The 14449-nt window shown below is 44.5% G+C and overlaps 1 protein-coding gene across 2 annotated transcripts in view; it reads left to right on the forward strand.

The window, feature by feature from the left end:
* Positions 1-14449, forward strand: part of LPIN1 (lipin 1) — an 80056-nt gene that overhangs the window by 19632 nt on the left and 45975 nt on the right. Inside the window, exon 1 of one of the 2 annotated variants that reach the window (XM_074154074.1) lies at positions 11697-11747. The exons of the other annotated variant lie outside the window; for it this stretch is intronic. The gene's annotated coding sequence lies outside the window, so the exon portion shown is untranslated. Of the gene's footprint in view, positions 1-11696; positions 11748-14449 lie in introns of those variants that run through there. 2 annotated transcript variants of the gene reach the window in all.

Raw genomic sequence — 14449 nt, forward strand, 5'->3', positions numbered from 1 at the left:
CCAGTTCCTTAGGGCAGGCCGAGCTTGAAGCCTGGTGGGTCTTTGGGAAAACAGGATAAGGCAGTGGTTAACTCCTGTCCACCTTCTGGTACCCGGCACAGCATGTCCAAGATTCACCCTTTGGACACTGTGTCTACTGTGATATTATTATTGCTTTGAAAGATCAGGTGGCTCTGTGACACTGGTGGCCCTCACATTTGGCCAGTACTAGCAGGGTAAGGATGGAAACAGCACAAAAATCCAGAAATCTGGCAGTTGACTTGGGCAATAGCAAGAGAATCAGCAGAGCTGTGACAAATGTGAGATGCCAGGCACGTCCCAAGCCAGGGAAAATGTGCCCAGACGCCCCTGCTGCTGAAGGCAGAAAGCACATGTGTGAGGTGGTGGTCTTGGGACACAGCCACAAATTGGACAGAAGAACCTCTCAGGAGAAGTCATGAGAGAGGGAGAAGGGCATTTCCCACCCTGGTTATAGAGCTGCCACCGCTGAACGATTGGTGAAGGAGGAAAAAGACACAGATCCAGGAAACAACTCGATGATTTCTTAAGAGACTCTGGACTCCTCTATTCCTCAGCAGTGACCTACTCTTTCAGCGATGGTGGGGCAGAATATTTAGAGGCTGACGTGTTTGAAATCACAGGTAGAACCACAGCATTTCCATGCAGCACCAAGCAGTGGCACGTAGGCACATCCGCTTAGCTGAACTGTTGAAGTCACCGTTCAGCTCTGCGTAGGTTTCACAGGAGATGTGTTAGCCTGGGTGGAGTACAATGTTAGCATAGCTACACTGCTGTCTTACGTAGGTCCCACTCAGGTGTTTCCATACAACCTACACAGTGCAGTGCAGGATATATTCTATGGTTTACGGAAGAACCTTCCTGATCCAGGTGTCTATGGCAACTTGCACGTAGCTCCTCGGTGTGCTAGCTGAGTGGCAGAGCTTGGCAGCTCTTCAGTTTGGGTCTGGCAGATGTAGGTCAAGATTTCCATGAAGTTGTGTCAACTTTTACAAACTGAGGATCTAACCTTTACGATGAGTTGGATATTAGCAATGTCATGTAAACAGGACAGGTGGATAAGTCAATCAGGCAGTCTGAAATGAGGGTGAGGTTGGTTGCTGTTGGACGGGGTTGGGTTTGGACATTCAATTCCAGTCGCTGAGCTATGCAGACAGAAAGGTACCTGGGAATTCAAAATGTTGGTAAAATAAACAAGGAAGGAACTCCAGTTAGCAAAGGCCAGCAAAAAAATCTGAATATTAAACACATGTAAAGCAATATTACAGATGTAATTCCAAACTTTAGGAACATTCAGATCTGCATTCGGGTGAGATTCTGAACAGGAACGTCTCCTGGGTAACCAAAACATGTCACAGGAACTTGTACTGTACCTTTGAAAGAACTGAGGGTAATGCATTCCTGCAGTAAGACTATACTTTAAGAAGAATCAATCTATGTTTTGTTTGGGCAAAATTTTGAATTATTTTTTAATATATCATTATTACGCTGTTTGTCCTACATTTCTCATAACGCAGTACAGAAATACATGGAGAAGAGGAGGAGGGAGAATTTTGTGATGTGGACATGCTATATGTAAAATGTGGTACACAGAAGGGAGATCTTGGGAAATTAACAAACCAGTAACGACAGAAAAACCCCAAAGATGCTGCAGACAAAAGATGTGTTCGCACTAAGCTGTGCCTATGTCTGTACAGACAGTATGAAACAGAAAGTGAGAAAACCCTATCAAACCAAATCGGCCGCAGGAAGCAGAATTACACGGGATAAATTACTTCTGACCTGGACAAGGAAGATGAGCAATAAGCACGATCCCAACCCCATGCAAGCAACATGCAAAACAGGCAGGGTGAGCGGGCTGGGCTGTCACCCAGGGCTGCCGGGGAGGGGCATCTGATATCAGCGGGATGACTGCAACAGGGAGGCCTTTCTGTTTGTGCCCAAATTGCAGTGTGGGGGTGGGCATGGGGAAAAACAGGGTGCCTGCAGAGTTCAGATCAGAAGCAGACATGTACCTTGACATGACTCTGAGCTACCTGTGGGTATGACTTTGTTTTTTATTCTATTAAATAGAATTATTTTCTGTATTTTCTGACCAGGCCTTTGTCTCTTCTTGTACTATGGCAGAGCTTGATACAAAGCACTATCCGCTTGCCTGTTCCTAGTCTTGCTTTTTTAAAGACAATTCCACCTGTTTGAAACAATGAGCAAGACCCTTTGCTTGTGTAATACAGAGTTCACTGGCTTGAATGGGATTATGTGGCTTTGTGTGAACTGGGCACCAGGCCTGATACTTTTCAGACCCTAAACTCACTGGGATGGGAATTCTCTTTGCGCGTGATATGCTGAACACAGCATCGCTGACGTGCGAGTAACAGCAAAACAAGGTCTTGTTGCTTTTGTGGGCAAAAGCTGCTAGGTTTGAGAGACTGTTCATGGTATGTAGATTGATTTGTCTGCAGTAGATAAACTGTGCGATAAACTGTAACGAGGGTAGCATGAATGAGGCAAAGTTTCTGATGAATTCTCAGATTTGCATAATGGAAAATGTAAAGCATACAGACCACCAGGACAAAGGCTTTCTACCCCAGAACATGAAATGGATTCCACTAATTTCACTGAAGCAAATGATTTCCATAGACTTATGCAAAATGCTTGTTTTAAGAAGCATCTCTGCCAAATTTATGGAATAGGGATAAATGATTTTCCCAGCGTGCTAATTCTTGAATGCAGCTGTTTTCTCCAAATACCTCTGAAACAGAATTTTTTAAAAGAAGTTCTTGTGTGTACGTGCATGTGCTTGTAAGCTTTTCTCAAATTGTGGAGAGAAATACATGGACACAGAGCTGACCCTCATTGGCTTTTATGCAAGGGCAGGATCTAGAGAATGATATATAGAGCAGGCAGAGTTGATTACACATTCTTTTAGAGCATTTTAATACTGGACTAACTTAAAATTGTTTCAGCTTTCTCAGTCCAACATTGAATTAGTTGTCCTTACAATGGATCAGTGCCTCCTGAGAGCCAGTCAGATACTTCATACTTTCTGGCCAGATTATATAGCCATAATAATCCCCCTTTAAGACAGGTGTTTCACTTGCAAAAACTTTTATGCCTTTTATACTTCAAGACTTTCTTATATTTCAGAGTCTTTGTTCAAATATTAATATTGAAATACTGAAACTTTCCATTAAGGTAAAATTCCAATTTTTGCTCAGCTTTCAACAAAACAGCAAAAATCAGAAAAGGGAAAGACTTCCTTTCAATCCACAGACTGTAGTTCCTCCATTAAATACTTCATTTTCCAAATCCAAATTGGCTGTCATACTCTTTGTCACAGCAAACCTAAGTTTAGTTTTCCAAATAATTATTTTTAGACTGATGGAGATTAAATGCTGGTTAATTGCAGTTCTAAAATAACATCCATTGCTATATTCAGGGATTGCAGTGCTATAACACTTCCAGAGAGAGACTAAACTCACTTCAACAGCAAGAATATTTTGAGGGAAGCATTTACTACCGAATTACCAGGGACACTTCTCCCACTCAGAAATCTGAACATGAAACTAAAAAAGCAGAGTACTATTTTCATGGTTTTGCAAAGCCAATCACATCTATTAACTACATTAGCACTCCAGATGTAGAAATCATCAAAGTGAAGCCAGTTCCTCAGACAACCTCACATAGATATGCATGTCCTTTCAGAAGATGTAAAGATAGCAGGTACAAAACTGAAATAAATGACAATGTTCCTGCCTTACCATACCTGACTTAGAGGTACCAGTGAGAATTTTATACAAGCCCTCAGCCTAAACCAGGAGACTGAACTGCTTAGATTAGATAAGAGAAAGATCACAGTACCACCTTATTCACTGATAAATTGCCCGGGCTTGATGCAAGTAATTAAAGAGAACTTACTTTCCTGTGACTGCGTGTGCAGCATTTATTTCTGTGCCTCAACTTGTTTCTAGGATTTCAACACAATCTTGATCATTAATAACAATCTATTTCTGAGAACAAATCAGCCCACAACAGCTAGACTAAGGCAGCTCTCACAGCAAGCAAGACTGAAAAGATCATTTGCTTAAGCCAAATACATTTTTAAACATTATTGTTGTTCCATACAGCTCAAATTTTGCCTTATCGCAGGCATTCAAAGGATGACTGTACTTTAAATCCAGAACAAGCACAGTCCTTGGCATAAACTGTAAATCACTAAAATCCCAAAGAATGGAATTGCAAAGAAAATGCCTCTAAGACAGGTTATCCCAAACCAGTATCTCGCCTCTCCCCCCAAATCACCTGATACTGAGTCTAGAGGTTAAAGATCAGAGACATCTGAAATCCATGGTGCCATACTGAGGTGTCCTCACAGCTGGGCACATGAGAAGGAAGGAGAAGACAGTGTGGAAAGACCTGAGGGCCAACGCTCTTGAGCAGACTTGAACCCTTGTGCCTGCCTCGCTGTTGAGAAAGGCTACAGAAAGCCTTGGGGAGGGCAAGTGAGTGCTCTTCGGCTGGAGGCGCGGGATCCACGCCTGCTGCACAGGCTGAATTGGGAAAAGTGGAAAAGTGTCCTTTTAGATGATGATACACACAGACGTTTTAAAAAATGCCTGAACCTGGTTGCATTCTACCACTTCAAACACTCAAGAAAGTTGAGTCTTACGGAGAGCAACAACAACAAAATAGTAGCAAGGGTTTGGGTTATCTTGCTTTTTTCCAGCAAAATTAATAAGAAGGGGCTGAAGAGAGGAACTTCTGGGCAAAGCTCGCAGAAGCCTCCCCCATCAGTTCACTGGTGTGGGAGAAAGCAGCCAGGGTCTGTCTCTCCTGACAGCCTGCTCAGAGTCCTCCATCTGCCTCCTTCTTGAGGGGAGATTAAACCCCTTTTCATCCAGTTTATACAGCCTGAACTAATGACAGTACCTGAGATAGTGCAGAATTTTCTGGCTTCAAAGCCAAGTGAACCTGCTTCTCGTAACTACAAGCAAGGGAAAAGAGTCCCCCTTCATTCACCAGGAGCTACCCACAGAACAACCACTTTTCTACCCTGGTCTGCACAAAAGGGAAGAATTTTTCTCTCACAAGGACAAGCACCAAATATTGTTACTTGTATTATAAAACTGATTAAATTTAGACACTTTACTCTCTCAGCGGAGTTAGAGAATGAACTTCAAGCTGAGCTCTACTAGCACTTAATGAGTAGCCTAACCTAAGAAAAAGCCTTATACAAAATATCTCTTTATCTTCCTATTATCTTGACTATAGCTGTTACATCTTTTCTAGCTACAAGAAAGAGGGACTAGTTTGCATAGTAAGGAGGTAACAATACAGTGAACTAATCAAGATGTGCTGCTTTACAACCCCCGAGCAATAACTTCCAGAACCTGTTTGCGAATATAATTCAATATTGGTAGACAGTCTGATGTAGAAATTGCAGACATGAGGCTGAGAAGAAAGCGACAACCTTCTCAACAGAAGGAGTTGGTGTCCAAATAACTTTTCCCCTTCAGGATTAAGACTGCTATTTTAGTTTGCAAAAGTTGCAGGAATAGTAAAGAAAAGATTATACCCTGGGAAGCAGAGCAGCTTTGTTTGAAGTTCTCAAAGCGTGTTTTGTACTATTTTGTTCTGAACAAATAATACTGGTCATCTTGCTTGTGATTTGCTGTGCTTTGAAAACACTATTCTGGGCAAAAGCTTTGCTAGTCATGCATAGATTTACCGGACTGATGAAAAGCTAGCTTTAGTGTTTCAGTCCAAAGCAGGAGGGAGGGGTTTTCCACGGAGTTGTGTATGATCTCTCATTTCTTATATGTGTGTGCATTTAAACACCAGTATGTATTTTGCCTGAGCAGGGCACAGGTCTGTGTTTGAACATGCCTACGCAGGAATTCTGGGTTTTGGCTGAAGAAAGAAACTGTTGATGATTTCACTATTATGTCCTTAATCTCATACACTGTGACTGCTCTGCTTTATCAGGGCTCAAGATTTTCTAAGCTTTCTAAGATTATGTTTAGAGAGCTCAAGCTTGGTTATTTACAGATTTGGAGCTAAATTACTTTCTGATGAGATTGGACTGGTACAAGTGGATTTCCAGTAGGTTTGATATATTCAGACCCTCTTGTTCCTAATTTAAATATTCCTACCCTCTTTTGCTCTGGACATGTTTGGATCATAGGAGTCAATAGATGCCTCTGTTTCTCAGCGGCCAAGTATTTTGTAGCAGAGAACTGAGTTCTGACTGTGGAACGAGCTCCTAGGATATAAAGGAAGCATTGAGGTTTTCATGGTTTTGCAAGGCTGGATGTGGATCTAGAGGAAAAAGAAAGACTCTTTTGAGAATTTTCATCATCAAGACTTGTTATATTCTGAGAAGGAAAAAAACCTTGTCTGGTAGTTTGTTGGCTACAGATCCCCTTCTTGGGACTATATTTTCAGTGGGGGTGGGGGAAAACAGCGTATATGTCACAAAACCAAGTCTGAAAGTACTTGGTTCAAAACCAAGTTTGGTTATGCAACACAAATCCTGACGGCATGAGCTGATAAGTTTGTTATCGTGCGTGTAGCGTGTAGCATGTAGCGTGTAGCGTGCTTCCAGAGGAGCATTTTGGTACATGGCTTGTGCCTCCTGCCCGGCCTCTAATTCCAGCTGCAGCAGTTCCTGGAAAATCTCAATCCCACATTTGATCATTTGACAAAATAATCCTCCCAGTTTCCCTTTTCACCTGTCACTCCCCTGCCTCATTGATGACTTACTTAAACTTTACGGTACTTCTGATGACATCACAGTCCTCCTGAGGATGATGTCATCATCTCACCTCTTGACTGTGAGGCCACAGAAGGAAGCGAACAACTGATGTCAGAAGTGCATCGGCTAGCACGCTAGACAATTGCAACACTCGGGGACTGTCACCCTACGGAAAGCAAAATCCAAAAGCTAAAGCTGGCAAATGGCAAGGAGCTCAGGTGGGACAGACTGGGGGGCTGGTGGATGGCCAGAAGCATCTGCCAAAATGTGACAGATCAAACACACTGACAAAAGCAAGACGGTTTCATATGGAATAAAGTTTGTCCTGTGCAGCTTTATGTTGAACAAGGACAGCATTCTTTCTCTGTTCAAAATAAGTTGTTTACTACTGAGGTCTTCAAGCACCTGATACAGCAGGAAAAGTTGATCCCAGGAACAGAGGCAAAGCAAAACCAGCAGGACAGACAAAACTAGTTAAAGTCTAGAGGTCCAAATGTTTTGGAAATGTCTGCAACTAAACAACTTCTACTTTTAAAAAAAAAGTTCTCAAAATAAATCAAGCACCAAGAGACAGATTAAATGTCAGGATTTACACCCTAAAACAACCAGCACTACTGTGCCTTCAAATGAAGGACAAAATGAAGTACTAGATAATTGGACTTGAAGGAAAAGAAAAAAAAGAGGGAAAAAATAAAGTGAACCAGAAAGAGAATTCAGCAGATTACCACAGGTGACTGTAGGTACTATATAAAAGTATCTACTTATGTTAGGAGAACTGTTCCTTTGTTGTGATGGTGGGACATTTAATTAGGTAATTACAGAATCAGAGTCCGACTACTTTCTGATGTTTACACTGGAATAAAACTAGATCAATTAATTTTTACTGCCTGAGCTACTCTGAGTTTAATGATAATATAGAGAATGTCAGCACCAGAATCCAAAGCCATCCTTACTTATGATTTCATTATAAATTAAAAGCTAAAAGCTCAACTTTCACAGAATCACAGAATGGGAGGGGTTGGAAGGGACCTTCGGAGATCATCTAGTCCAACCCCCCTGCCAAAGCAGGTTCACCTAGGCTGGAGAGGAATGCATCCAAGAGGGTTTTGAATATCTCCAGAGAAGGAGACTCCACGACCTCTCTGGTCAGCCTCTTCCAGTGCTCTGGCACCCTCAAAGTAAAGAAGTTTCTCCTCATGTTGAGATGGAATTTCCTGTGTTCCAGTTTGTGCCTGTTGTGCCTTGTCCTGTCACCAGGCACCACCGAAAAAAGTCTGACCCCATCCTCTTGACACCTGCCCCTTAGATATTTATAAGCGTTGATGAGATTCCCTCTCCGTCTTCTCTTCTCCAGGCTAAACAGACCCAGATCTCTCAGTCTTTCCTCGTAAGAGAGGTGCTCCATTCCCTTAATCATCTTTGTAGCCCTCTACTGGACTCTCTCCAGTAGTTCCCTGTCCTTCTTGAACTGATGAGCCCAGAACTGGACACAGTACTCCAGATGCGGCCTCACCAGGGCAGAGTAAAGGGGGTGGACGACCTCCCTTGACCTACTGGTCACACTCTTTTTAAGGCACCCCAGGAGACCATTGGTCTTCTTGGCCACAAGGGCACTTTGATGGCTCATGGTCAACTTGCCCACCAGGACTCCCAGGTCTCTCTCTTTGCAGAGCTGATCTCCAGCAGGTCAGCCCCTAACCTCTACCAACGTATGGGGTTATTCCTCCCCAGGTGCAGCACCCTACACTTGCCCTTGTTGAACTTCATTAGGTTGAACTTTTCTGTTTTCTGAATCATTTTAGATGCACTGTGTGCATGCATTAACAACTGCAGTCATTCATGGCTCAGGTACTATGTGCCTGAACATGAACTCCAGTTTTAGTGGGGGAAATGCCAGACATTACAGATAATGCATTAAATAATTAACTTTTTGGTTTGAGTGGTTATTTTGCTCCCTGGCAACATACTTGCCAGGAAAATCTAGTGTTCCAAGCCTTTTTTTTTTTTCCCTGCATGAACTTACGTACTGCTCTCTAGGAATCTGTTCTTGAGTTTTACTAAGTTCTACTCTGCTTGCAGATTTGATTTTTTTTTTAAAGCCATTTTAATTAATTTACAAAAGACTACACAGCTCAATTTTCCTCTTAACTTGTATTTTCATAGTGATGATGAGCCCAGTTCATAGGCTAGAAGACCACTGTGCCAGAACTGTACAAACACAGAGTGAATACGTAAACCATAAGCTCTTTGGGACAGAAATCACGAGTTAGGTAATAATGGACAGATATAAACAGACCAGCGAAGGAGAGGAAAGAAAAAGCTTCCATGAGAGGGTCCTTCAAAATTTGTGGACAATTTTAATTCAAACCTTGGGAAATAAACTGGTGTTGCCCAACACAACGCCTCCAGAAAGAAACCTGTCAAGGGGGAAATGTTACAGAAAGAAAACGCCAATAGTTGAGAACTTCATCATTCCTGAGTGTGTGGAAATGACACCACCAGGGACCATTCTCTTGCAAGGGCAGAGGATGCCTCCTGACCGTACTCCCCCAGCCATCTAGTTTTGTGGGGTAATTCCAGATTACTTTTGAGGAACCGTCCCTGACCATACTGTCCTCCAAACTCTGCACTGGGCTGAGCCAAAACCACATCCTTGACCATGCTAAGGCTTGGATGGTATGGAAGATTATGTACTGGTGCTTGGTCCTCTATATAGATGTAACTGGTGAGAATAGTTATGAGCTGAAGTGCAGCAGTAAGGATTTTAGAATCAGTTGGCAGAGGTTGATCCAGAGAAGCAATCTGAGGAACACTGCCCGGCACCGTGGTCACACCATCAGCAACAGCAGAATGAAAAAGCACAGAGGGATGAAGCCCTGCTGTTAACGGGAGCTTACTGTTGCTGTGCAAGCATTTGGCACTTTCCACAGCATTTTGTGTGTATCATGGCTATATTTACACTGCGCCATAGGAAGAGAAAACATGACCTTGCACATGGAACCATTAAAAATGTAGAGCACTATTCTGTGGGTTATTTCACGTCAAACGGCAGATGGTTGGACGTGATAAATAACTAAACATAATACAGTACTTCCAAAGCTGAGGCTCTAGCTTCTGGATGTCTGAAAGCAGCAGAGAAGGGTGGGTGTTGTTGAGGCTGTGAAAAGACAGCGGTTCTGATTCAGTGTGTTATGATCATGTTTTTATTTCAGTACAGTAGTGAAAGACCGTAACGGAACAGTATGTTAGAGCAGTCTGGGATGCTGATGGCTGGAGGATACCACCCCCTCAGAGAGAACACAATACGGGATCGTATTCTACACGAATGTGGTGGGCAGAGCACTGGTCAGGATCCACAGCCAGCACAGACACGGCTTCTTGTATTTTCACGAGGGATGGGATTATTTATCGGCACGTCTCATTGCCTGCTGACTGCCCACTGACAAAGGGTTAGATATGATATGCCTGGGAACGAAACTGCAGGCATTTCTGGGCTCAGTTGCATATTGTTTTCTCTTTGGAATTAAGTAAACACCCTTGTTTGTTGTGCCCGGGCAGAAACCGTCTTCACTGACTTCTCTGTTCGAAAGCCGAGGTGAACTCATTAGCGTAGCTGTGTACCTGGGAGCGGAGGAGAACACGAAGCAGGGGCTGGAGTCTGTGAGGGTGCACCAGGCCCGTCAGCCAGTGGCTCTGCCGTAGCTGGGCGCTGTGCAGAGACTGGCCAACGTGGAGACAGTTAACACAGCTACAGGGGGAAGAAGTGCCGAAAAAAAAACAGTTGGAAAGATTACAATCGCGTGATGACCTAGAGGAGATTCCACTGAGATTGTTTTACAGTATAACCGGAAAGTTAACAGAAAATGGGAGGTTTAAGCACTAATTACTTGACAAGGAACTCTTCCCAAGCTTCAGCTGCATGTATGTTTTGGGAACTAGAACATGTAGATGCACAAAATCCAGCTCTGAAAAACTTGTTTTTAAGCCTAAAATTAACAGGCTCGTCTTCAGTTGATGAACTTTGATCCTTATTTTGTGCATATTCTTTGTCCTTTTTTTTTCTGCATTACTCTTGTTTCCTGCTCATTTGTTTTGCACTTAGCACAGCCCTCTTAGCACTGCCTTCTGCAGACAGACTGGGAAAAGCCTGGAAGATTCCTACATCAATTTTTATCACAGACATCCACTTCCCTATTTATTTGTGTAAGGCACTCTGTGTAAAAGTAGGGTACAATTATCATTTTAATGGAAAGGAACCACTGTCTGGTGGAAAAACCTTATTTCATCGCATTTATTTACAGATATAAAGCGTATGATACTAGAAGAAGCGCTTCCTGTGGCCATAAGCGTTGTGCTCTGGGAATCCTAGCTTCGGTCGCTGCCTGTCAAGGACCTGCCCAGCAGCCTGGGCTGAACGATTCCCTTGCCCACTGGTTTTCTCATCTACAAACGTGAATGAAGGTGCCTTCTTTGTTAAAACATTTTTGACAGCGACTGAAACGAGCTGGTGAAAAACAGCTGGTATTTCTGTGAGAGGCTCCGCGGCCCCAGCCGGCCGCGGGATCACCTCAGCGCCCCGTCTCCCCGCGCTGACTCAGGCCGTCAGGCCGCGGGGCCCAACCGCCGCCGCGCGGGGCCCAACCGCCGCCGGGGCCGTTCCGCGACCAGCCCGCTCTCAGCTCCGGTGGTGCTCCGGGAGGCGGTGGCGGCTCTGCCCGGCTTCCCCCGGCGGTCGGGAGGCGGGGGCTGGTGTGCCGCCGATGCGGTACGCCACCGCCGTGCCCCGGCAGGAGGCGGGTCAGGCAGGGACGGCTCCAGCCCCCGTCCGTGGCGCCCGCCCCGCCCCATCGCGCCTTACCCGGGTGCTGCGGTCCCTCCTCCGGGGCGGCACCGCCGGACAGCCGGGCGAGTCCCCGTCGCCGCGGCGGGCGGCGCGCACAAAGGCGGCAGCGAGCGGAGCCTGCGGGAGGCCGAGGTGGGTGCCGGGGCTCCGGGCGGCCGCTGCGCCGGAGGAGAGGGAGGAAGGGGAGCTCCGCTCCCCGGCCCCGAGCTGGGCGGGGAAGGCCGGGCTTGGCCCGCCGAGCGTTGGAGCCGCTGGAGGCAGCGGGTCCCTCCGGCCTGGGCATCCCGCCGGTGCTGACTGCTTTTTCCTTGTCGAGTAGTCTGGCTTTTGGGAGTGACAGCGAGCGGCGGGGCTGTGGGGTTCGTCTGGCCTTGACAGTGCTTTGTGCAGGGGGTTAGAGGGAAAGGAGGAATCTGCTGCTCTCCCGGCTTGTCTTCAGAGGGGGGTACCCAGCGCTGGGCAGCGGCGGGGAGGTGTCGGTGTGGGGTCCCTACTTCTCCCGGGCTGGGTGAGCTTGTCAGGCCCAGCGCCCCTCTGTGTGCTACTTCCCCTTCTACGTTAGAGAGGAGATTTTGCCTCCCTTCGGCTGGCAACTGCTGATGCAAATTGCTGCGTTAGGGCCACTGCTTCTCTAATACTTTCCCTGAGATGGAATAATGAAAGCGATAACAGGCCAGAGGGATTTAATGGCAAAGCAGAGCATGGCTGGCAGCAGTGCACTTGCTACATAAGAAACTAAACTTTCAGATATTTCAGGTTTCTTTGATGTGATTTTCTCCCCACCCCGAACAGCTGTTAGTTTTTCTATTACTGTTTCTCCTCTACCTTCCAGAAGAGAAGGTAAAAGAGAATGTATTTAGTGGAGAGTGGGGAGGAGACAAGACTATGCAATATTTTTGTTATCTCTGTCAAAAATAGGAATTGTGTAGAGGCCAGTAGTAATAACAGGATCTCAGCATTGATATTGCAGACTAATGAGCAGTTCCTTTTTCCTTTCACATGTAAAGTCATTGACCTCGATAGATCTATTGACCTCTGGTTTGGTTCACAGTCTGGAGGGCGTTTTGGAATGGTTTGTTTATTTTATTTTCTGGGTGGCTTTATTTGTGTCTCTGCTGTGTTGAGAAACAAATACTGACAAATGTTTAGTGTACATAGATTAGGTTTTGCTGTCATCAGTGTACCCAGTTAGAAGTCAGATGGATGTACTGCTATTACAGTAAAATGAGCCTAATTCCATGAAGAGAACTGGAAAAAAAGCAGGGAGACACTGAAGGAGATAAGATGTGAAAGACTCAACATAATTATTTTATTACTTTAGGCATAAAGCCATGAAAATAGCTTCTAATGGTTTTAGACACTTTCTGCTTTTCTGATAGCTCCAATTCACTAACACAGACCTCCTGATAGTATCTTCTTACCTGACTCAGCGTGGTCTCTTTGTAAGGGGGTTGGGCAAGTTTTAGTCTTTGGCCCTTTTCCATACCTGAGGATGCGCAGATGCACACATTTGTTTCTCTATGAACACACATATACACAGCAATCATCAAAACCAGTTGAAATACAGTAAGAGCTTACTTTAAACTCTGAAAATGTGGAAAATGTAAATTTATAACAAACAAATTTGTTTTCCAGTCCCACTGAAAGAAAGGATGCCAAGTCACATGAGTATCAGCATGGAGTAGAGCTACTGATGCTTCTGCTCTGATTTATATTCCTCCTCTGACATCAGAACAGTAGCACAGGGCAGCACAGTACATGATCTGCCATATATTCTCCAGTTATTTCAAAAGTTCTTGGTTTCAGGCATCAGTTTGTACTTTTCAGTTTGTTGTAAAGTTTAATCTTATTTATGCAGTGTCAGTCCAAAGGGATGTCAGCCCTTGTCTATGTTCCCTCAAAATGGCTCTTTGAGGAAGGTACAGCTGGGGAACTGAGGCACAGAGCAACCAAGAGAAATATGGTAGGTCTCCCAGGAGATCTCTGGGAAAGGAGGAGACAGTCTTAAGATATGATTTCAAGATTACCTAAAATACCAAAAGAGGTGTCCCTCGTACTACCCACCACCAACTCTTTCTCAGCTTCTCTCTTTAGTTGATACTAACAATTGCGTGGGTATGTGGTGAGTCAGATCTTCCCATTGATCCAGCTGGAATTTATTTTTGTATGGCTTTAGTGGTGTTAGTTTTCAGTGCTGACACAAAGGCAAGATTTGGGAGGGTTGGGAATGGACGGTGAGGAGGTTGGTGTGGGGTCCATGGTTGTACACTTCAACTGGCCATGAAATATTTCTCTTGGACTCTTGAGTGCCAGTCTGAGACCCTGACTGTGAGACTGTAGGTCAGTCCTCTCTTCGTTTGAACATGAGGATTCATTACAAGCAAGTTTTGAGTCTTCAATTTGAAGTTTTGATTTCAGCTACTCTCAAGAAAATATTTTGTCCTTTACAGGGACTTTGTGAAGTATTGGACTAAGTAATGTTTCAACTATTTGAAAGATAGTGCAGTACCAGAACCAAGTGAATAGTCATCTCATAGTCAAAGTCTGTATCTGTGAGTGAGTGTGGGTGAGTGGGTTCTGGAAGGGACTGGCAGCTTTGAAGATGTTTGACATTTGATCCGTTTGACTCTCTGGCCATTATAAGAAGTCACAGTTTTTGGCACTGGCCTTGGCCAATTTGATATAGGATTCAAATAGTTCCTAATGAATTAAACGCTAACCAACCCTAAAATATTCTGGAGATTTGGCTGGCAGGAAACAAAGTGCTTATACTCTGGTGAAGAGCCAGCCTCATGCTGTGTGTTGCTTTCTGATATGGGACATACAGGTGAATT

The sequence above is a fragment of the Numenius arquata genome, chromosome 9, assembly GCF_964106895.1.
Source record: "Numenius arquata chromosome 9, bNumArq3.hap1.1, whole genome shotgun sequence".
NCBI lineage: Eukaryota > Metazoa > Chordata > Aves > Charadriiformes > Scolopacidae > Numenius > Numenius arquata.